The sequence below is a fragment of the Homalodisca vitripennis genome, chromosome 2 (genome assembly GCF_021130785.1).
Source record: "Homalodisca vitripennis isolate AUS2020 chromosome 2, UT_GWSS_2.1, whole genome shotgun sequence".
Taxonomy (NCBI): Eukaryota; Metazoa; Arthropoda; class Insecta; order Hemiptera; family Cicadellidae; genus Homalodisca; species Homalodisca vitripennis.
In genome coordinates, this window is record NC_060208.1 from 215,847,955 (window position 1) to 215,872,640 (window position 24,686).

General features: G+C 33.1%; 1 pseudogene; it reads right to left on the bottom strand.

Moving 5' to 3' along the window:
• Positions 1-332: 332 nt before the first annotated feature.
• The window catches only part of LOC124355995, a 57,705-nt pseudogene continuing 33,351 nt past the window's right edge, over positions 333-24,686 (bottom strand).

Below are 24,686 nucleotides of genomic sequence, written 5' to 3' on the forward strand. Positions count from 1 at the left end.
AAATTTAAACTTTGAGGTTGCCGCAGCAGATTAGTTTCCTTGTTATAATTCATTATTATAATTGAAACTTTAATGTCAGATGTAGACAAATGTCACTCAGTTAGTTTCCAGCAAATTTGGATCCAGATTGGTTATCAGCCTGAGAGAATTCACGGAGAAGATTTACTGTCCAAGTCGCGGGGACAAGCGCCGCTTAAACTCCCTAATCCACTTAATCTGGGTAATTAACACCACTTAACACTTTCGGGGGAAATGGATCATCTGTTGTGTGTAGCAGACACTATTGCAGCCTTTAATATTGTTAAGGGCTGGGGCAAACTGATAATGCAGCTTTATCGGCACTCAGGTATCTGCACAACCAAAAGTATTTTAGCAGACTGCTGTATATACACAGTGTTCAATAAAAGTGTTTCAATAATAATTTAGATTTTTATTCAACAAATAAAAATGAGGAAAAAATCATATGAAGATATATACTAAAAAGTTTAGTTTTCCGTCTATCTATCTGTATGTGTTTATTATAAAACAATAATATCTTTTGAACCAGTTAAGATAAAGTTATGAAACTTGAGAATTGTATTAAACTTTTGTAGACCTTATGGAAAACAATATATTAATAAAATCCTTTACCTGTTTAAAAATGGTGGAATTTAATCGTTTTTGCGTTATTTTGATGGAATAATTTATCTTTACTCGTTCAAAAGATTTATTCATAGTAAACACATACAAAAACACTAAAGGTTTTAGGAAATACCTTAATATGAACTTTTCTTGTAAATTTTTATGTGTAGAACAAAATCCCAAACTATTGGAACAATTTTACTGAACACTGTATATATATATATATATATATATAAACTAACATATGATCGGAAGACCAAATACCTGTCAAATGACTTCTATTTACATTCATTAAATTTGTATAAATGGCAATAGCCGAATTTAATTTATTTCAATAAACATTGAATAGCAATCACTTTTTACGATTCAATTATTTTGTATTTGGCCGTTTCTTTCACATACGTGTTTAAATAACCAAACTAACATATGATCGGAAGACCTGTCAAATGACTTCTATTTACATTCATTAAATTTGTATAAATGGCAATATATATATATATATATATATATATATATGTGTGTGTGTGTGTGTGTGTGTGTGTGTGTGTGTGTGTGTGTGTGCGCGTGCGCGTGTGAATGTGTGTGTGTGTGTGTATTCTTTTCATGCCAACACTTATGAAATAGCGAAGAAACTAATGAGGTGAAAACTTGTATTGTTTTGTAATCCACAATAAAATACGACCTTTTATTTAAGTTTCGAGACGGAATAATAATTTATAAACAAAAAACATAGCAGAGGCAAAATCGTAAATATGCTGATAATGTCTGAGATTGTACAAGCTAAAACATTTGTGCAACACCTGCATAATAAGTGAATGTTTGTTCGTTAAGTGACAAATGAATGCATTTGAGGACTATGTTTATCAATGAGAGGCCTTATCACTTGCTCACTCTCTGACATACTCGCAGATATCTAAATACTAAACTGCAAATCACCCGGAAAGTAGTTCTCGTAATGACAAAATTGATGTTCTCGGAGTTTAATAAGAGCGATAAAGGCACGTACCGAGTGTGAGGAGCTCCTTGTCAGACTCTGAGTTAATTGACAAGTGACTACGAGTAATTGACTGTTCCTGAAGAAGTAACTCCAACGGAAGTGGGGTTTACCGTAACTTGTTCTAAGAACAATAAACGACCATTAACGTGTTTCCTCTGTATTTCAATCAATCAAATTAATATCAACGTGTCACCAATCAGGAATGAACTGCACCAGAAATTTGCAAGTGGAATTTTTAGTGAACAGTGTTGTTGGGTTGGTGATGAATGTAGAAAACAAGACCGATTATTTGAAATTTGAAAGATGAGTTTGCAAAGTACTTACAAAAACATCTGAGTTCTAGCAAACAAACAAAATCAAACCAGTAAACCAAAAAATATAAATAATAACGGTTCTATAATGAAACGACGATACTTTTATGAATTCCATTAAACATTAGCCATTTGCATGATAATTATAATCAGCACTGAAAATCTTTAAGTAAGAAATTAGTAATATTATTAAATAACACACTTAGTTATAAAAAAAGGTACAAAGGCTTTAATTAAATTAGATTAAAAAGGAACATTTTGCAAGTTAACGTACAATATGGCGGTATCTAATCAATCTTTAAGGAAGTAAAAAAGTCTGAATGAGATAAAGTTCCATATTAATACTCATTTAAAATACCATACTGGGCATATACTGCCTGAGTCAAAAACGGACGTTATGCCCATTATATTTAGGGAATATAATTACGTTCGTTCTCTAGTTCATCGCATACCATTTTAATATATGAAAAATGTTCTTTCCGTCAGATAAAAAAAATTGTAATTTTAATTTGGAGGATTTTCTTGTTTTATCCTTTGAGCAGTTTCGAATTTTTTTAATAAGGATTAGAATTTTCGATTGTTGGTTATTATTTATTCTAACATATTACCTTTTAAAAATGACTCATTTCTAATTTTCATTCGTAAACTGTTGTTATATAAGCAATTTGGTTAGTGTTTCCACTGTACATATTACTCATTAGTATTTAAACGCCTAAGCACGTGATAAATAAAGGTAAAGTAAGTTTTAAGAACTCGAAAAGGTGTCCTGATGGTTTTTGTTACTTTGTTCCAAACATTTAACTAAATAATTTTAGATGAAGGGTATTAAACATTCTTTTTAAATGGTTTATTATGTTTTAAAATTTTAATCTAACGTATTTATTTTAATCGTAAAAGATCCTCCTAGGTTAGCTTTAAAAAATTACTAACTTAACATTTACTCAAGATTATATATATGAAAATAAACAATATAGGCCCCTAGCCATGTGTTTATTAGTGCATGAGATATATCTACAATTGTATAGGCTAACTAAAATTAAAAGATAGAGCGAGCCGATCCAACCTCATTTGATTTAAACCATTAAAAAAAACCGAGTTTCAGCAGAACGGTTATTAAACGGGTGTCGCAAATAACCGACCAATGAAACATATTCAAAGTGACTTCGGTGTGATGTTTGCCCGGACGTTTGTTAGCTCTGGTGTCTACCGCGTTCACGGCCGGAAATCAAATAAACATCTGAGCAAAGCGCGGCTGACATCCGGTACTGCCCGCTGATGGGACGGACGTTGGAATGGTTGATTAAATAAAGCGGTTGTGCCTGTGTGATGTTCCAACACTGATTCTCAATCACCGCACTATAGTCTTTATCGTGTTTGTGTTTCTGTTAATCTCGCTGCCGCTTACAGCACTGAAGATTAGTTTAACCTGTTAGTAGCGATTAAATAACGTAAATAAAAATGTAAATACAAATGCTGTTAGAGGAAAAATAGATAAATCACTCGATTGAGTATTTATTAGTTTGTTTATTGTAGCTGTTAGTAACTGTACTAGTATATATGACCACCTTTGCTACAGATTATCAAGCATACCACTGACTGTTAGCTGATGTATTTACTTAGATTTAGTCAAGAGTAAATTTAACTGTTAGTTACTGTACTAGTATATAATTATGACCACCTTGCTACAGATTATCAAGCATACACTGACTGTTAGCTGATGTATTTACTTAGATTTAGTCAAGAGGAAAGTTAATGTAGCTGTTAGTTACTGTACTAGTATATATGACCACCTTGCTACAGATTATCAAGCATACCACTGACTGTTAGCTGATGTATTTACTTAGATTTAGTCAAGAGTAAAGTATGTAGCTGTTAGTTACTGTACTAGTATATATGACCATCTTGCTACAGATTATCAAGCATACCACTGACTGTTAGCTGATGTATTTACTTAGATTTAGTCAAGAGGAAAAGTCTGTAGCTGTTAGTTAATGTACTAGTATATATGACCACCTTGCTACAGATTATCAAGTACAGATTACCACCCTTGAGTGTTAGCTGACGTAATTACTTATATTTTGTCAAGAGGAAAGTTATGTAGCTGTTAGTTGACTGTACTAGTTAATATGACCGCCTTATGTAACGCCACATATTATCAATCATATCCTTGAGTGTTATCTAATGTAATTTGATTTAGTCAAGAGGGGAGTAATTTAACTGGTAGTTACTGCACAAGTAAATATGACCACCTTACGAAACGCCACAGATTATCCATCACACCCTTGAGTGTTAGCTGATGTAATTACGTAGATTTAGTAAAGGAGAGAGTGGAAAGGGGTTAATTCACACTTGTCTCTTCAACTTGGTCGGTAAATCTTCTCTGTAAGCTCTTGTAGGCTCTCTTGTTACTAATCTGGATTTAAATGCTGGAAACAACATTCAAGTAAGGAATACACATACATATTTGCAAATTTTTGAGATATTTAACTATTCTTAATAAATCATTATTGTTACTAACGAAATTTTATAGAGTGCAAGCACACTCACTCATCACTAATTTTCCAACTTCCCGATATCCCAGAATGCTAAAACATGGCATTTGTTTTTTTTAGATAGAAAATTATATATATATATATATATATATATATATATATATATATATAAGGGTTGAAATTAGGTTTCTACCTGTAGAGGAAATATCTTGTTTCTTAACATTTCGATATCCTAGAAAGATATTTGACAAATGTGTCTTAGGCTCTCAACAGATAAATACGTTTCAAGGGGATCGACCACTGATTGCATAGGGGTTAAAATGGGGTTGTAACCCCTAGAATAATATTTTTGCTTTCCAAACTTGTATATCCTAGAAACATGAAGCATGACACAAAAATTCCTCATAACCTACTGAAATAAACAATTTTATGAAAATCAACACATAGGAACATAAACAATCCTACAAACCCCTCGAATCAGCCCCATATTCCCAACAGTAAAGTAAGAGATTTTTCATGCAAACCAACCATTAATGAAAGCTGAAATCTAGTAGTAGCCAATTTGAGAACTATACTTTTGTTTGTAAACTTCCTTCTGTCTTAGAAATATTGAATTTCACACACATAGATAAAAAAGCATATTCATGAAGATAAACCAAGCATAAGGTTTAATGGGTTTGCAAGCTAAAAGGTTGAAAAAAACTATATTTTGTTTTGTTAATTTCCCGCTGTTTTATAAATGTGAAGTTTGATACACATGTATCTTATGCTCTAAAAAGCTACATATCTGTGCAGAAAATACCTTAGACCGGTAGTAGATAACAGTAGGCAAAATTATTAGTAATTAGGTTCCTCCCTAAAAGGTCTATGTTTTGTTTTTAAACTTCCTGCTGAGCTATAAAAGTATAGTTTGAGACCCAGAATAACTCTTCAACAGAATACTGTACAAGTAAGCGTATTCCTTAGACCGGAAATATACCACCTTGCTCGGATGTAGTCGCTTTTCAACGAAAGTATACATTTCAGACCAACATATTTGCATACTTTCATTATCAGTACAAACAGGTAACCGGTTATATGCCCCGAAAATATCTTACATTGAAAGTAAATCACAATGATGGGAAGTAGTTGCTTTGTGACAAAAGAAGACTTTTCAAAGTGACAATTTTGTCTAGTTTTGACCCTCTTATCAATGTAAGCATAAACAGCAATAACTATAAACATGTTTAATTCGAAATAAAAACTATCATAAGGATTTTACTAAGAATATTACGCTGGACTTAGTATTACTCCACTCTGTACTGAAATATTTCAAGAGTAACTGAACTTGTTGGAGCTATTAGGCAAATATTGTTGAAATTTGAAAATAAATTGATATTTTTTATTGGTACTCATAAAAACTGTTTCACTCTCCGACTTCAGCACACCAAAACATTGCTCTTTAAACTTAAAGTACAAAATGTGATAATCAAAGACAGTGATCACCCTCTATAAGGTTACACTTTGGAACCCAGGTAGTAACTATCCTTCTAGCAGACTAGAAATGAGAGCCTTAGTGGTTATCAACCCCCCTCCACCGTTAGCAGACCAAATATGATAATGCCAGACGGTGATCACCCTTAGTGGTTAAAAAGCTGTACATTCTGAGATAACTACTAAATGTATTTAAATTAATCTTAATGACATTATTCTGAGAAGTTAGTACAAATTTAAAGTAAAAATTTTTCTTTGAGTATACATCTAAAGTCTCTTAAGATATATATTTGTTTGTTCACTTGTTAATGTACATTTATACAGACAACCAAGACAGAAGTTTTAATTAAGTAAGTTTTAATTTACCTTTTGGACACATCAAATGCTCCAAGTTCAAAACCGACATCTTAGTAAGTTCACCTCTATATCACTCTGGATATTAATTAAGTCTTGAATATACTTTACTTATTAATTAAATAATAAGTAAAGTTAATAAACTTGTATCTTGCCTGGTTGAATGAATGCAATAGGAAAATCTTACTAAGTACTGAATAATCGTAGCTTATTTTAAGGAATGTAGTTTATTGTATCATGTTATCGGAATAAACGTGAGCCAGTAAGAGTAAATACTTTAATGCCAATATTACATCCGATTACTTTATCTATAGCAATAACAAATTTCTAAATACCCGTATTTAAGGAAAATATTCTACCGTAGATGTAATAAACTACAATAAATAGGAAACCCAAGTGCTGTAATTAGTTATGTTTTCTTTTTCAATCCGTTAATTTTAAGCTTGGAAAAGGTTCTGTTCTTTAAAATGTGAATAAAATAGTTATGTTTATTTAAAGTGAGCGCACAGATATAATATTTGGAATAAATATTTGAACAGTAACAATCAAAGTTAGGTGGCGCCAACCTACGGTTGGACCTCAGGAGTAACTAAAATAATCCCTCGAAGCTTATGATAACTCGTACTTATGATTGATTTATCTCCTGTGTAACTAATAAAGTCATTTATATAGTTAAACAGGTTGGAACTGTTATGTTTGCTGTTCTTACTTAGTGACACTTCCAAGATCCGAGGAAGGGGTCCCTCCCCCCTCTCACAAGAGCAGTTACGGCACTGTGACAAGGCATTCTTGATGCGAATAGGGAACTTTGTTGCTAATAGATCAACAATTTACTGCTCTGCAGTTGCTGAGTTGTCACCAACTTCGGCAGTTAACTAACTGTTGGTGTTTGTTATCTTGAATTTGCACAGGCAACAGCTCCTTGGTTCGGTAACGAGGCTACCCCACATTGCTACATTGGGAAATGGAATAGCTGATAACTTCATTGTGGTCGTATTTAGTAATTACCACACATTAGTTGAGTAAATAAATAATTTTCTCAAAGTGATTTCCTGTATATAAAGCTAGATGAGCTAGATAAATAGTGACATATAACTAACTACCTTAAAATCCTGAAATAAACAATGATGACATATGCAAGACTGCATATTATATTACGATAAAAAATTAATGAATTTTGGTGTTTCTGTGTAATGTAAAAATTTTAAAACAATTGTAAATATATTTTTACATATTCTGTGTTTTATGGTTTCATAGTAAATAAGTTATTGCAGGGTTTCAGAAAATAAAAATTGGATATGCGTATAGAGAAGTCCGGGCACAGGTGGCAGATGTTATCCTATTTCCCAAATATAGGCCTTAAACTACAGTACCCAACATATTTATAATATATAATTATCAGTAATCTTAAAGATGATGGTGTCAGTAGTTGAATTTAAAATATTTAGTATTTTTTTTTAAATATGAAATATGCCCTCTCTCTCTTTCTCTCTCTCTCTCTCTCTCTCTCTCTCTCTCTCTCTCTCTCTCTCTCTCTCTCTCTCTCTCTCTCTCTCTCTCTCTCTCTCTCTCTCTCTCTCTCTCTCTCTCTCTCTCTCTCTCTCTCTCTCTCTCTCTCTCTCTCTCTCACACACACACACACACACACACACACACACACACAAACACGCCGTCACTGGTATGCATGTAGTGGATTTAGTTTATATTTTTGGATGTTAAATTATTTAAGATGTTGTTGATTATTATTTATGTTTACGCATGTTCCTGATTATTTATCTTTTCTTGATGTTGCTAGTTATTTATTGTTACTTTTGCATGTGTAAAATTTTGTCATCACTTAGTTATTATTTAGTTCTTATCATCATACACCACACATTTATTACTGTTGCTTCGTTTTTATATTTAATTATTTATTATTTTTTTATTTTTTTACCTTTTTGTTGATTATTTGTTAACTTATATTTGGTACTAATTCACTGTTTTTTTATTGCTTATTTTATCACTGTTTGTTATTTAATTATATATGTATACATTATATTAGTGTTATTAATAATGTATACTCTTTTTAACTTATTACATGTACAAGTGGTGTAATTCCGTTGGAAGAATAAATAAATAAATTAAACAATAATCAAATGCCTTAATATAACACTCTAGTGATATATAGGAAGTGATTTTAGTGAAACCGCAAGGAGATTTTAGGAAGTGTACTTCTATCTTCTTTTATAAATGATCGTACGTGACTACTCTCATGGGGACGGCGCTCAATAGGCATGTTTTATGAGGAGTATATTTAACTAAATGATGAATTACCAATTTGAATGTCGAGTTTAGCTCCAGTTGCTCGTAGTCTGAAATCTGACGCTGTCTCAGACTTGACTCCTGGAATCTGGAGTCATGTTCGTCTAAAAAGGTTCAAACAAAACAGTTGGCGAAGAAGAATCCTAAAATGAACCTTTGCACCGTTTCGATATCAAAGACACCTAGATTACAACAAGATTGCTCCTCAGTCCTCCATCGTGGTACACTCAATTGTGCACCTGATGAGACTATAAGAATATTTCACCTAGATTTCACTATATTTTGTAGTATATTTTAGGTGTCTCTGGTGTCGAAAAGATTTTTAAAACTGCTTCATCGCCAACTGTTTTTTGGATGTCTTCAGACGAACATGCCTTTAGATTCCAGGAGTCAAGTCTGGGACAGCAGCGTCAAATTTCAGTCGCTGCACCAAGAGGAAGGTGCATTGTAGCTAAACTCAAGAATCACACACAACAAACCATTCTCAATATAGGTAGTTAATCAATTCAGCCTAAAAAAGTACGGTATTCATTGTCCGTACAATGAGAGGGCGTTTTATATTAAATTTCAGTCATCAGTTCCTTTATAAATGTACGTGTGTTAGTATTAAAAATGCTGATATCTAGGATTGTGGTTTGGTAACCACAATCGCAATGGTATAATAGCAATTTATTTTATCGAGATATGAAAATTCATTTCTCCATATATTTTATGAAATGTCAAGATAAGTATATCTTTGTAGTGATAGCCTACTATTGTTTGGTAATAAGTACCATTCGGTATCGTATAATTCATTATCATTTGACACATCCTCAATCACTAAATTTAGATTGAAGTGTTGGATTTCGGAAGTTGAAAGGTTTTGTTCGAAAAATGTATAAATGTTTGCACTTATGAGCAGTATTATCAGACAGACAAAAATTACAATGTATATGTGTTGCTTTTTAATGTTATTGTTCCTATTTATTTAGGTTTTATTAATAGCTATTTCCCCATTAGTCTGTATTAGAACTTAATCAATCTATTTTTATTTGTATGTTATTAATGCATTGTTATAAATTTTATTTATTTATTTTATTATTCCTATGCCTCGAAGAATATTTTCAACTCATAATCCGCAAAATAAAATGTTTCTTTGATGTTATATCTCTTGACTTTACTGGTTTTACATTTATTTTTTATGGTTTGCAATGATTTATTGTGGTTAGTCTGACAAATATGTTAAAGATGATACAGTCGTATCGAAATGTGTCCCGAACGTTAGATCTGAACAACACGACGATATATATGTAATCTAGGATTACAAAGGCATTAGATTTTATGATATTTATGGATGACTTTCATCACTATTTTGAAACTTGTTGCAGTCACTTCAGCAAGGTGTGAAACGAATCGATCATTAAAAGGTAAAACGGTATTGTACATTAGAGAGCTGTTAGTTAATAAGTAGAGATTACTATTTATACACTTTGTAAGAAATACTTATATTTTGGGATTATCGTCATATCGTATCGGCCTGACCGCTTACACCTGTATGAAAGGGCCCATGTTTTATGTTTGGTATTCAAACGATTATGATGGGAAACGTGTGAAGGTACAATCCAATAATTTCGCTGATTGAATCCAAAACACAACAGCTATACAATGTTAAAGCAAGATGTGAATAACATAGCGAATATTACACCATATATCATACCACACAAAAAGCGTTACAATAGATGACCGCGGGTAGGACTATTGTGGCGTGCCCGCACAGCGAAAGCCTCTTGTGCGAAGTTGAATTACTGTAGGGTTTACATATGCTGTGGTTACACGGAAATGTGATTGTGATATAGAGCACTTAACAGATTACAGTTTTTTTATACTGGCTAGCTATAATTTTGTTCATAAAATTGGACTTTGGCGCGAATAACCAACAATTTTTTGGGGGAAGACTATTTTGAATTGTTATTATCGATAAATCTATAAAGACAAAGTCATATATTTACTTTTAGTAATATCAAATTATTTATATTTAAAATTGTAATATTCTATTAAGTCATCCTATATTTTTTATGATTTTTATCTTGAGTTTATTGCACAAGACTGGTTAAACTATTTAAAAGCCACTTATAAATTCATTTAATAAACATATATTGAATTTTTACCTTATTTTTCGTACATGTTGATTTAATTAAGGATTGATGTTTTAAACTTTGTGTTTGTTTATTATTAGCCCATTTTAAATTATTCTCTTCGGAATTAAATTCTCAAAAAGTGCTGGTTAAAAAGTGTACATGTTTATTAGCCTACACATTAAATGAAGTTAATGTATTTCAAATTTAAACTGAGCAAGTTTTTCAAAACATAATTTTGCATATTTTGTCTGATATCTCAGAAATGGGTTATCTTATAGTTCTGGGTCGTATTTTATTCTATGTTCAGTTAATTTTACATACAATTTAATAAATTTAACAAGTATCTTTATAAAAAATCTCAGTTTCGCCTTATTTCAGTATTTTCCTAGAGAATCGGGCGAAATCTTTCGCTAGCCGTAGATCACTAACAAAGCGTTTTCAGACATATTTCTATATGAATTTTCTTCATTACTTTGATGAGAGAAAACCACCTGAGAAGTTTTTCGGGTTACTCGTAGGACACATTGTATAATCATTGACGATAAAGATTAAACATAATTTTATTTCGTAACCTACTTTAATTTATTAACACGACTGTCCGATAGTTGATTAAAGACCCTGTTTATAATGAAGCCCAGTATTATGACTTCAACATTAAAACAACATCAGATCTGCATATCCATATTTCTGAGATGAGTTCGATATCAACATTGGTAAATGCGGACAGTGCAGATAAGGTATACAAAACTAATTATTGATAGCTTATCTCTTATGGAGAGGTTGGAATTATCAACTATTAATATTAAACCTAGATATTACAAAGACTGAAGTAACGTATTGTTTCATACATATTAGTTAGAGTTTAGGGCACGAAGCTTTCCCAATTAGTCACGTTGTACGAGCACATAGGTGTATTATTTACAAGGATCACAAGTATTAGACACCAGTTAGTAGTTGTAGTATCCATTCCGAGTATTAACAGTGCATACAATGTACTAAAATGTAATATCAAATTGGAATATACGTATACTCCAGTTGTTAGCTGTAGTATCCATCTGGCATATAAATAGTTTAAATAAGGTGTTATTTATTCTGTCCTTTTGGATTAGAAGTAGTATTTACTAGGTGGTAATTTTTTGTTTGAAGTTTTTTTTTCAAGATATTTGCCATTTTTCAGTGAAACAATACACGTAGTAACATCAAGTATTACTGATTAGGTTGTACGACTGAACAATGGCAGATATCCAGAAAAAATCATGTTTCCTTCACTAGGTGTTAGATTTAATATCTATTGTAGTAATATACGTAATATAGTACATATTTATTTATATAATATTGATAGCAAATGCATACTACAGCTGGTAAGTGTAGTACCTATTTGAAATGAAAAACTATACGTCGTTTTAGTAAGAGAGTTCAAACAAACAAATTTGTCTTGTAAATGCTGTCTCTGCTTTAATTCTGTGCTACAAGATAAATGAGAACTGCGCCAAAGAAAAGCAATTTTACATTTGCCTTGTTATTAAAACCGCCATCAAGATGAAAGTTTTCTTTAGACAATGTGACCCCGGGCTTCGGCCTCTGGGGACTTTCATGCTCAAAGATCTCTCTAGATACTTGCTTCTTCAATCTTTATACACTATCAATACTGTATCCCTTTTTGGCTATTATAAGACAAAAGTTTATTTTGAGAGTTATAAAGATATTTAAGATTCTAAAGAATCTTTTATGAATATGACCTTCTTTAAGAACTGACTCATATTCCCTCAGCTCTTGACGAACTTCAGTGTACGGATCGACTAAGATATTTTACAATTGCGAGTTTGTTCATCGTTTAAAGTGCAAATCAAAGAGAGGTGAATGAAGATATACGCCCCCAGACAGAGGATAGGTGCTCCATATTTTTATATTTTAACGGATATTTAATTTACGAGTAAAATTCAACTCGAACCGCATTATTGTGAGTATGGTGTATGTGCGAGTATTCATTCTAAATAAATCACGCGTGTGATCTGATTCACCCCAGTGTGATCGTAAACTCGGTTGTAAAGCCTTAATATACGTACGGCAACGTATGGAAAACATCAAGAACGTCGGCGCACTTCCATAGTCGTGTGTTAAACCAAACTTCTCAGACATTCCAGACGAACGCACGTCCCGACACTACGCGACACGACATGATAAATGAAACCGCCAATCTGAGCGCTCTCTTCCATAGTCGTGTATAAAACCAAACTTCTCAGACATTGCAGACGAACGCACGTCCCGACACTACGCGACACGACGTGATAAATGAAACCGCCAATCTGAGCGCTCTCTTCCATAGTCGTGTATAAAACCAAACTTCTCAGACATTGCAGACGAACGCACGTCCCGACGCTACACGACACGACGTGATAAATGAAACCGCCAATCTGAGCGCTCTCTTCCATAGTCATGTATAAAACCAAACTTCTCAGACATTGCAGACTAACGCACTTCCCGACACTACGCGATACGACGTGATAAATGAAACCGCCAATTTGAGCGCTCACTTGAAAGGGGTGCTATTTGTATAAGGCTCTGTTTACTATCGCAGGTTCCGTCGGAAAAACATATTTATTTAAAAGCCAAAGCGGGACGGAGTGAGCAGTAATTTATTCCAACAGAAGCTTATATTCACGGGCATCCATGAATTGCCTGCCTTTAATAAAACCACTCCAAACTCTAGGTCGTTATACGAGCGAAAAAACCTACTTTGTATTTGAAACCTACTTTACAGTGAGATTGTAAGCGATATACGAGTGTTTGTTCTTTGGTAAGTAATCAGTATACACATATATTACATATTCCGTAATAAATCAACCAATGGTGAATTCAAGCTCACTGACAGCAAAATATGAATTGACATTTTAATATATTTAGAAAACTATTATAATAAATATTATTGAAAATCATTGCTGTTTCTAATTCAAAAACCATTAATTTTGGTCAAACAGTGCTGTTTAGATAATACTGTTTGATAAAATACAGTATTTCTTTAACTCCGTATTTTCTGTTTAGTTAAATTATAGATCGAGTAATGTGTGATTTTTTAATTTAGTTTAAAAGATTTCAACATACCTTCCAGCTTGATCTTCACACTTTTGCCACCGAATTTTAAGTTTCAGTATTCCTCGGTCATAGAAAGTTTGAGGGCGAGCTGTTAGCCAATTGCGCACGTGCTTCTCGACTTCGTCATTGCTCTCTAATCGTTTCCCTCCTAGTGATTTCTTCATAGGCACGAACATAAAATATTGTCACAGGGAGGCAAGTCTGGGCTATATTGAGAGTACTCAAGGGTTTTTCAGCCCATTTCTTCCAGTGTTCCCCGTACCAAAACAAAGGTTTAATGACTGGCGTGCTGATGGAGGAGAATGACATCACTGATTGTCATGTCTTTTCTTTTGTTTCGTTCCATAGTTGGCTTTCGCCGACCGTAACAAATCGCAGTAGTAAGCCGCATTCACTGTACGTTGAGAATTCAGAAAATCAACAGATAAAATTCGCCTATAGTCCAAAAAAAGTTGCAAGGACTGTTGTAACAGAAAAATTTTAAAGGCATGAATATTGTCATCTGCAAGGCTTGTTCTTCAGTGTCGATCATGATTTTCGTTTTCAAACCGTTCTCGTCCACCCTTAAATACTCTTGCTCACATAAACTCAAGATTTTGAAACAATGTGTATTTTCCCAAAATCGTGTCCGCAAACAAGTTAAAATTTTAGCTGGTTTAACGCCATAATTAGTTAGAAACTTTATTATAATCTGTTGTGCAACAGACGAAGGGTCCTTTTGATCGGTGATGGCTGTACTGAAGGCAATGCTGAACGGAACACTAATCAGAACGGTTCCCCCACTCCTCATAAATCAAACATCTACTCCACACAGCTTTATCTACTAGTTAGGACGTGCATTCTAAGAAAAATACCAAAACTACCGTTTGTCTTTGATTTAACCTCGTACAATACACTTACTGTAGGCATAGAACTATCGGTTTAGAAATATTATATCTTTCTGTATCTTTGAAATTTTCAGATTTTATATCTTAAATATTTTGAGATTTTAAGGAATTTTACTTCATTATTATTTCCAAAATTCATTTCTACCAGGCGTTGAATGGTGAATTTTCGTTATAAAAAATCAGTAGTTAATATAATTCTAATCTTTAATTTTAAAAAAGACATTTTTTCCAACACATAATATCTTAGACAATGTATAGGATTTCTACTACGGTATTAAAAATAATTAGCCGAATTATTGCCTATGCTATGTTATTAATTGAAATAATAACTAGTTATATATATATATATATATATATATATATATATATATATATATGTATGTATCATTCTGACCAGTTCTTCTCTGTGCGTACTTTACTTTCTGGGCAGACGACATCACGATTTCTCTAGTAATCCTTGTTGCTCAAAAAATGAGCCAATTCTATGAGAATACACTCACACAAGATACATTGGCTCATCTTAATGTTTCTTATTTGACAGTTTAGAGGAGTAGAGCTCCCGGTATTTGGTCTGCGATCTAGAATCTGCTAAGATTGATTAGAATCTAAAATATTTTCATAAATCAAGAATTAAATCAAGCATAGTGGGCAATAAAAATAAAAATGTTTGCAAATTAAGCATTTTACATGCAATAAAAAAGATATGAGTATTGATATTACCTAAAACTGTAATTATATGAAGGTTGTTGGAGCAAGTATCTAGAGAGATCTTTGAGAACGAAAGTCCCCAGAGGCCGATGCCCGGGGTCACATTGTCTAAAAAACACTTTCATCTTGATGGCGGTTTTAATAACAAGGAAAATGTAAAACTGTTTTTCTTTGGCGCAGTACCCATTTATCGTGTAGCACACAATTAAAACACAGACAGCATTTACAAGAGGGTTTTGTGAGTAATTATAGTTTAGAACTCTCTAACTAAAACAATGTAACATTGTTTCATGTTAAATAGATAGTGCACTTAATGGCTAGAGTATACATTTTCTATTAATATATACTAAATTATGGATATTACCATGAAAGATATTACATCTAATGCCTAGTGAAGGAAACAATGATATTACTGATAGTATTGTATCACTAAAAGACGGAAAATGTATAGAATATACTGTTTCCTACGCAATCCTTCCGTTGTCCAAAACTTCACATAAAGAAGAAACTCCCAGTGTATACTACTTCTAATCCAAGTGTATACTACAAATAACACCTGGAGTATACGTTTAATCCAAATTTATATAACAGTGTAACACCTTGTATACACTGTTAATATTCCGGATGGTTACTACAACTAACACCTAGTGTATACTACTTATAATCCAAAAAGGTACTTCAAATAACATCCGGAGTATGGGTTAAATCAAAATGGATATTAAATTTAATACCTTTGTTTATACTGTTAATAATCCGGATGGATTCTACAATTAACACCTATTATAATACTTCTTCTAATCCAAGTGGATACGACTAATAATAACACCTGGAGTATACATTTAATCCAAATTTGATATAACACTGTAACACCTTGTATACGCTGTTAATTACTCCGGATGGATACTACATCTAACATCTAGTATGCACTGTTAATACTCTAGATTGATACTACAACTCCTACCTGGTGTCTACTACTAGCTCTCCTACAATATGACTCATTCAGAAAGCTTCATGTCCTACACGCTAACTAATAATTATTAAGATCGTAGTAGTAATTTTAGTGTAAGCACTTATGATGTAATATTATTTAGCCCTATTACAAAATTTAATCTGATATAGACATGGCATTGTTAATTGTTAATAAGATCAAAAATCTTATTTCAGGTTTAGCGCAGGAAGAATCATTTCTAGTTCGAATAAATTATATTTCACACGCTATATTAGCTTTTACCTTGTTGCTTCAATCAAGAAATTGGTCTGAAAACTCTACTTTAGTCAAAAAGTTACTACTTCCCTCACTGGAATCTACTCCCGGTGTCATAGTAGCGTTTAAAATTTTGCCTCGATTAAGAAAATGTATATTACGTTGGCCTGAAACGTCTATGTAAAGTGACTATTTCTGATCATTAGAACCTACTTCTGCTGCCTTTAGTAGGGTTTCCATTGATGCCCACTCTAAGAGATTACATAACATTTTTATTTTAAAATTCTTCTTTTCTCACAAAGCAACTGCTTCATATTACTACTTCAAGTGATGAGGCACGTGTGGTTTAATCTCTCCTTTCTAAAACAGTAAATAATGAAAAATAATATTTTACTTTTTCTTGTAACTCCATTTCTACTTAAAGGAACGACTACTATTAATGCAAATATTCTTAATTTTCTATTTAAGTCATGAGGCACGTGAGGGTCAAATGTTTCTTTCAAAAACGTTCCTTATAGAAGTTTGAAAAGCTAAATATAGTTTTTCTAGTAATTGCTACCCCGGTTCAACCCCTATAGAAGATCGATATTTATAAAAAGGCTTTAGTTTTTCTTTCCCTAACTTTCCGGGATGTCAAGAAGTTGGAGAATTAAAAAATACATGGAGTGTGTGAGTAAGTAGTGGGAGATTTGTCTTTTTTATAGGGTTGTATATTATGTCTAAATAGAATAGATATATAGTAGGCCTAATTTTAAACAACCTTGCTGTTAAGAATTATAGTTTGCCTAAGAGAAGCATAAACTATTAAATTAGTACAGTTTAATTTATGTATTTGAGTTTAGAACAATTATTTCTGGTACTATTTTGCCCTTTATTTATTATTTGTAAGATATTGTTTATTTTGTGTAAATATGTTTTCCTTTTCATTAAAAAAGAGAATGAAACAACAAAATCTTGACGAGGTTGGCTGTGCTGAAATTTCAAAAGAAGACAAACGTCTCCAACCCTTTTCATGCACCGACTAAGATTTATCGTTCACTTAACAATCTGCTAAGGCGCTTGCCTCCATCTCTCGTCTGTCACGCGAAAACATGAATAAATCTGTGCGCTTTCTCTATTCTTCGGACTCTAGTCAGCAGGAACACGCTAATTATTCATTTCGTAAAGACTAGTATAAAACACATCTGATGTGACTTGTACAGTAAGAGATTAGGTTTGTTATGTCAGTGGGTGGAAGGCTAAAGGGAAGGAGTAAATCTGCAAGTTCAAGTATGAGATCGCTGGATCCTTTGTACTTGCTTGCAGCTGCCAAAGAAAATTGCTCTTGTTCCATGGTAACGTGCATGCTAGAGATTGGCATTATATAACGTATTAGTGTCGGTAACACCGTTATTCAGTGGTAACCTATTACCAGGATAACGTGTTACCAGTAACACCCTGTTATTTCAGCAACATGCGGGCTGAATGATTTTGCACGTTCTTACAACGTCTTTCTGGTATTAGGTTGCACAGTAACCTGGTTACTGAGTAACAGCCGAGGCTGTTGTCGAGCAAGGAATGAGGCTAGGAACGGACCATTTACTGTAACGTTATTCTGGTATTACGTTACCGAGTCGCTGAAATTACTGTTGATTTAACGTCGTACAATACACTAAATGTAGACATAGGACTTAGCGGTTCTGAAATATTATGTCTTTGTGTATAATCAAAACTGAGAGATTTTATATCTGAAATATTTTGAGTTTTGAAGGAATTTAACTCATTAATAATTTATTTATTATTATATATTATTTATTTATTTGTTTCTTAGGCAGTAGTAGAAATCGTATACATTGACTCAGATATTTACATCTTCTATATCAAGGCTGGTAAATTGAAGATTTAAAATATATTAACTACAGATTCTTTATAACAAATACTCACCATTGAACGCCTAGCGTAAAAGTATTTTGGTAATAATAATGAAGTAAAATGAGCGAGAACGTAGTGAAGTGAGCTGAATGGTGTGGGAGGGACAGGGAGTAAAATACCAGATTGAAATAAATAAATATAAACGTAAACTTGTTTCTGGAAAGCAAACCTAATGTTTTCGTCATTCGGTGGTTCGTTCTCAGTTATCATTAATCATAAGTAATCTATTTAAAGACGGATAGTTAAAAATATTACATTGTGGTGAGTCAGTTAAGTTTTGTATTAAAAACTACAAACCTACCAGTCCAAAATTACATTGTGATGATTTTATAAATGTTATACTATGAATAAATAAACCCATAGATGTAGATTTAGTCTGAATCAGTTTACTTGAAACTCAATAACGTCATTTCAGTAACAGCATGATGCCAATAACTAGATTGGGTCGGCTGGTAATATGTTACTACGGTAACAGGTTACTGAAACGTAACAACGTAACAAACGTAACGAAACAACGTTATTTTGGATAGGTTATTGACAAATTATGGTAAATTCCCCATCTATAGTGCGTTCTTCAACATCCGTGGTTTATTCCTTGTTAGGTTGCATATAAAAATGCAGAAGGTCGAGGAGCGTACCATCACCATGGCGACAGTGTTGTCACTAAAACAATCCGCTGCACAGTCGGTACTGTTGGTTTTGGAAGTAACATTTTTGCGTAGGAACATGTTCAGGGCTGACATCTGACATTTGACGAGAGCGAGCGATGATCGAGAGAACCCTGGCTGTACATCCAGCTGACGATCTGGGGGATGATTCATCTACAAAATTATATTAGTGCAATTTAGAATGGCTCCTACAAATAATATAACATTTTGTAAATTCAATAAACATGTAGTGTTTCATAAAATTGCTGTCGTTAATCGTGTTAAAGTTTCCAACCATAATATGACTAAATTAGTCATTTTACGAGATTTTACTGCCCACCCAAAACCGAAAATATAATTATTTTTTGTTCAAAATTGTGTATGATATTTTACAAAAAGTGTAAATCTCTTCAGGTCCTAAATATGAATTGATATTTCTATCACATGTTGTGTACTTGCAGCACATTTAAATTATAACCAAAATGCCACTTGTTTATGTAACTGACTATACATTTAAAATAGTACTTGTTTTCTAGTCGTTTTCAAAAAGATGAATTGTCAGTATTTTTCTTCTATCAATGCTGTGTAGTGATATTCTTGCTTTGCTTCTCTCATCATTGTAGAGAGTCAATGTTTGAAGTCGTGGCAAAGTTTAGATTAAAACTTTTTAGATTGCACAATAGACCGTAAACAAGCAGCATTAATTACGATACATACTGTGTCTGTGAGTACCATAAACACAGTTTTCAATAAACTAACCATGAATAAATATAGGAATGTGCAACTGATAACAATCGTGTAACTTAACATCAAGATCTTTAAAAAGTGTAAATAATTTCATTAATGAATGAACGTATAAATTAATTCTTGCGTTTGCGTCTTGGTTCTTCTTGCGGTGAAGAACCCAACTAGCACCCATAGCCGAAGAAGAAGGAAAAAGCAATGACACGGTCATTGTATGGGAGTTAACCGTGCCTCGTATTCTGATATTATTTCCATACGAGAACTCAAAATATCTGATGTCATTAATACAGCTTAGCTTGTGTCCGTACAGTCTCATGGTAATAACGATTTAATTTAATTTTACTCTGTATAGAGGGCATTGTACCTGAAGAGTTGCGGACCCAACGACCCACATCAATGGCTCAGGCGCTGTCGCATGCGTACTCCCAACACTAATGCCTGAAGTACGCGTCCCGCTCTACTCCCAACACTAATGCCTGAAGTACGCGTCCCGTTCTACTCCCAACACTAATGCGGGAAGTAAGCGTCTAGTCTTCTGAATCATCGTCTGTTTGCAAGTAAAGGGTCCAACTGTCGTTGTCTAGCGGTGGGGCCTAAAGAAGGCTAATAACATTTTCAATTATGTTTCATTAGAATAAAATTCAGTTTTATTTTTTAGAATAATTAGGTTTACATTTGTCATAACTGCTTAAAATAATTGATAAGCTGGATTAAATTTCACTATGAACATGTGCAACATAGATGTTGAATCTGGTGAGTGTTTCCCCATATCGCCTGAGGTCACGTACTGATATGATCGGTCGGTATAGTGTCTGGTGGACGCTCCTTGTGCAGTATGTGATTTCAGTTGTTCAAGGTGTGATCCGCGGGCCAGGGTCTATCTCTCGCACTCGTCTTGCTCTTTCTTTCTCTTAACAAAGTGTAGAGTACCCTTTAGATTTTTAAAAGCTGTCAGATTTATTGATGTTTATCTGTCCCCTTCTTTATTTTTTATCCCGTAACTACCACATAGTTCATAAATCCCCTCAGTCCGGTTTTATTCTTTTATATTTACTCTAAATCTCAGACACATTCATAAGGTTTAATTCTTCTTTTTTTATTGTCACCCGAGTTTACTCATGTCATTAATTTAACTTAATTCCTAATTTAGGTAACCGCGGACAGTTCTGAATGTCTCATCGAGGGCTGCAAAGACCAGATTTGTCCAATTGTAATTTAAGTCGGTAAAATTTGTGTTTAGTAATGACATAAATTAAATACATTAGGTCTAATTAAGATGCACTTATGAACTAGTGCATACTATTCTGACATTACATATATACAGGATGACAATTAAGTCTTAGGACGACTTAATAATTTTTTTTTTTAACAATAGTATCACAACCAAATTTTTTACACCGTTACTGGTAAAAGTAAACTATTTTTCTAAATACTTGGCGATCGGATGTCACCTTTTGGAGACAACCTGTCTGAGGTACGAAGAAAATCTTAAATGACAGCCTATGTTGAGTTGTACATTATATTAAAGGTCTAGTGGAACTAAAACGATACCGCAAACTGGAGTTAAAAAGAATTATACAGTGGGAAGAAATTGCTGTTTAAATTGTTAAAAATGTTTAATAAATTTTACAAGAACAGCAATTTCTTCCAACGGGATCAAATTTTTTAACTCAGATTTGGGGTACTGCTTTCAGTTCAACTAGACCTTTAATAGTGTAATACTTGTAAGATTAAAGAGTAATTTCTATACCCCATACTGTCAGTTACATTACTCACAGCAGGCAGGTAACAACGGTTATGGCGACCCACTGTGTCTTGCGGTAAGTATCTATAATCATCAGGCTGCCTGGACATAGTGTATCGGTGTTAAAACAATTACGGGATGTGACTTTGAATAATAACAAGTGCGAATTTCCAGCACATAATTTTATATTTGAAATCATTTCACTAAGGAGCAGTGTTTATTACATTTTTACTGTCATTTCCAAACGTAACATAATATAAAAGTTTGACTTCAGCAATAACATTCTAGCGCTTGATGCATTCGTTATGAAACTCTTGGCAATAAATAAACTTAGTTGCACAACTCGGGAACTTGTCAAATACTGAGCACAACTGGCGAGAACTTGACTCCATTAACTTCTTCTGTTGAATATCAAGTCATCACAAATTATTCGTGAACGTTTATAAAATAAAAAGTGCTAATATATGAAACGCAATGTTTCCCTATACTTAGGAGGTACTTAAATATATATTTTTGCACCCTATAAAATCAATATGCTGAGTGATAATCGAATTTTCCAAGACATTATAACTAATTCTCTTAATTACAATGTAATAGTACGTGACAGACGTTTGATGCTAAATTTCAAATCTACAGTTATACGTGTTACTATGACACATTTAAAAATTTTATGTGATAATATTCAATTTGCTACCACATTTATTTACTCTGCGGTATTCTCATTGTAATTATTGGTTACCCATAAGACCAATATGACACCAAAGTGGCATGATCAATAACCAATTCGATGTAGCTTGTATAGCCATAAAGCTTCACGTAACATTGCAATTACATAGGTTAGTTCGATGTTCTCGAGTCATCGTGCAATTAGAGAGACATATCAACATAAATTAATTTTTCCAGATTATATATTGAGGGAATTCGCTAACACTCAGTTAATTAACACTTTTATTATTATTAAACTATTTCCGTGTATTAATATCCTCAAGAACTGTAATCAATAAATTGTATTTAAAAAATACAATTTTCAAATATTTTAAATGCTCTAATCTGCAATTTCATTACGATTTAATTACAGTATCCAGAAACATATTTTGAAATTAAAACAAGAAACAGTGATCACTAATTACAGCTGAAAGTTGATCGACACCGGTCAACTCATAAAACACTTACTAAAATGTTTGCAGTTATATCGATTAACAACATTCGTGAACCTGCAGTAAGGAATAGACGAATGGTGCGAGACATGGATTAGACAAGAACGCTGCAGATTTAATCTCATGTACTCATCCTGCTTCAGCATTTTTATCGGTACTCAGAAGATTGGTTTATTCTTCATCTAAGATTCAGTGCCTATGAGGAGATAGATCCTCATTGCAAGAACACTGATAGAACGTAATTACAATCCTTACCGAACCGACTGTAACTCTTTCCCCAAAGTGTTGTAACTTTTTCCGTATTGTTGTAATATTGCCGCCCTTAGGCATTTTGTTCCCCAAAATCAATAGTATTCTTCCCTCGACCAAAAGAACTTTATGTACGTTTTTAAATTCTCTAGGACCTTTCAGAAAAAATTATTCCTCAGATGGAAAAATAGACCACAATACATGTTCTTTACAACCTGTTTAATTGTTATATGTTACAAAGTATATAAGACAACGTTTGGAGGATAGTAATATACACACGTCCTTATTTATAAACATATAATATACAAACATGTACTTTAAAAACCTACAAGATGCAGCAATAGTCTGCTATTTGAAAATTTATCGCACTGACTTATACATGAACAGCTTGAAGTCCAAACTGGACAAATTGGACTGTCTACCTTCGCATTTTTCAATGTGAGGTAAATTTTAAAAGTCAAAAATTTTGGGTACTAGAAATAGAAAAAGGGTGATCTCTGAATATTGAATGGTTCCCGCTCAATATTCGAAACACTTTTTTGTAGTCACAGGGGTTGTATATGTATCACAGTCGATTTCGTGATGACAGAATTGTGTAAGAAATCGTGAGCTTATCAGTTTGACCTTCACGCGTTAGGCTGTCTTCTAACCACAGAGGTCACGGGTTCGATTCATGAAGTGGCTAATAAAAATATACTTGTGGGTTTGAACAGTTTTCTCCTAGGAATGTTTATAATATTCAATTAAAATACCATTTGTGAATTCCCCTGAAAAATAGAGTTCTGATCCCATAGAGTACACTGGAAGACAAAAAGTGGGTGGATAACCATTTTATTGGATATATGAAAGTTTGAGTTGTGCAGATATAAGAGAATATTGAATTTTACCAGAACTAGTTCCTCATGATGCATGGATGTTCAACAGATAAATGTAAGTCCGTTCGTGAATGCGAAGTACCCCAATGGTACTTGGAACAATCCAAAACCCAACAAACATTTTTCTTCTGTAGAAGGTGGAAAAAAGGCACAGGAAAGGTAAGGAAATAGCGTGAGATCAGGACATTCCACAGGAATCTATTTATTGGGAACGGTATTTGATAGTTTTGATGGAATAATTCTCAATGCATACTTGGAATTAGAAAGAAGAAATCAAAAGATAGGTAGTGTGACCAGTGGAGAAATCCGCAGTACTAGCCTACTCCTCTGAGAAATTAGAAGGGTCCTCTGGGCTTCTCTTGTTGGTGAACTTTTAATGGGTGTATTTTTCATTCAAAAGTACTCGATTTTTTAGCTCTAAAGCTAATGACATTTCCTTACTGATGGGAAAACATTGAGACTGAAAATAATTAAAATTAATGTAACATTGTTAGTGTTCTTTACTTTTATTTGTGTACATATTGTATGTTTAAGTAACAACGTGTAGTCAGTGACTTTTAAAATTGTGTATTATTCAGCACTACAAATATGCATTTGGTGATGACATCGACAACAAAGGCGAATGTCACAATGGTAATCATCAATAATTAATGTAAGCTGTATTATTCATCGCCATGGCACATGTATGTAAATAGTGTATGCTAAAGGCTAATAATGAGTTCTCAGTGCATTATCCACTGGTTATTGCAATTATCAAGTAATTTAATATGCATTTGTTAATTTGATTTATCAAAACCTATG